The sequence below is a fragment of the Leucopleurus acutus genome (assembly GCF_964270905.1).
Source record: "Leucopleurus acutus genome assembly, chromosome: 19".
Lineage (NCBI taxonomy): Eukaryota > Metazoa > Chordata > Mammalia > Artiodactyla > Delphinidae > Leucopleurus > Leucopleurus acutus.
In genome coordinates this window covers 33,098,891-33,099,507 of record NC_139161.1, presented here as the reverse complement: position 1 = coordinate 33,099,507, position 617 = coordinate 33,098,891, and positions in this window count along the sequence as shown.

Here is a 617-nt window from a genome sequence, read left to right as displayed (position 1 = left end):
TGCCTGATGAATTTTCAGTTCAATTTTTTTGATTCATTTGTTTTTGCTGACTTTGACGAATTTTCAGTTCAAATTTTTCGATTCACTTGTTTTTGCTGTGGTATAAAGTGAATAGGAGGCTTCAGAGCTGGAGAGACCTGGGTTCCTGTCTCAGCTACCTAAGCATGAAGCAGTCAGAGCAGCTCTGACTCTGTTTCCCACACTGTAGAAGAGGGAGAATGAAATCTAACAAACACAGAGTTGTTACGTTTGCAATATGTGTGTCTGCTTGGTAACAAAAAAGCGTGCAACCTCAGTCCTACGGCATATTATATAAACTAAACCAAAAGTCTTCTCTGGGATGAAGATACATCATTTATAAAATTTATAATCTTTAGGCCCAGACTAGTATATTTTAAACTGAAAATGTGGTTTGATTTTAATGTTTGCACTGGTTCTGGCAATTCAATTATTAAAAAGTGGACTAGAAAATTCTAGATGTCAGGGTACATTTGTTTTTCTTCCCATCCTGACTTTTCAAAAAAAAAGGCTACTATACGTATTACATATGTTAGATGAGCTCAGGCTTTCAAAAATGCATTATCATTTTCACAGTCATCTAATTTAGAGACAGTGGA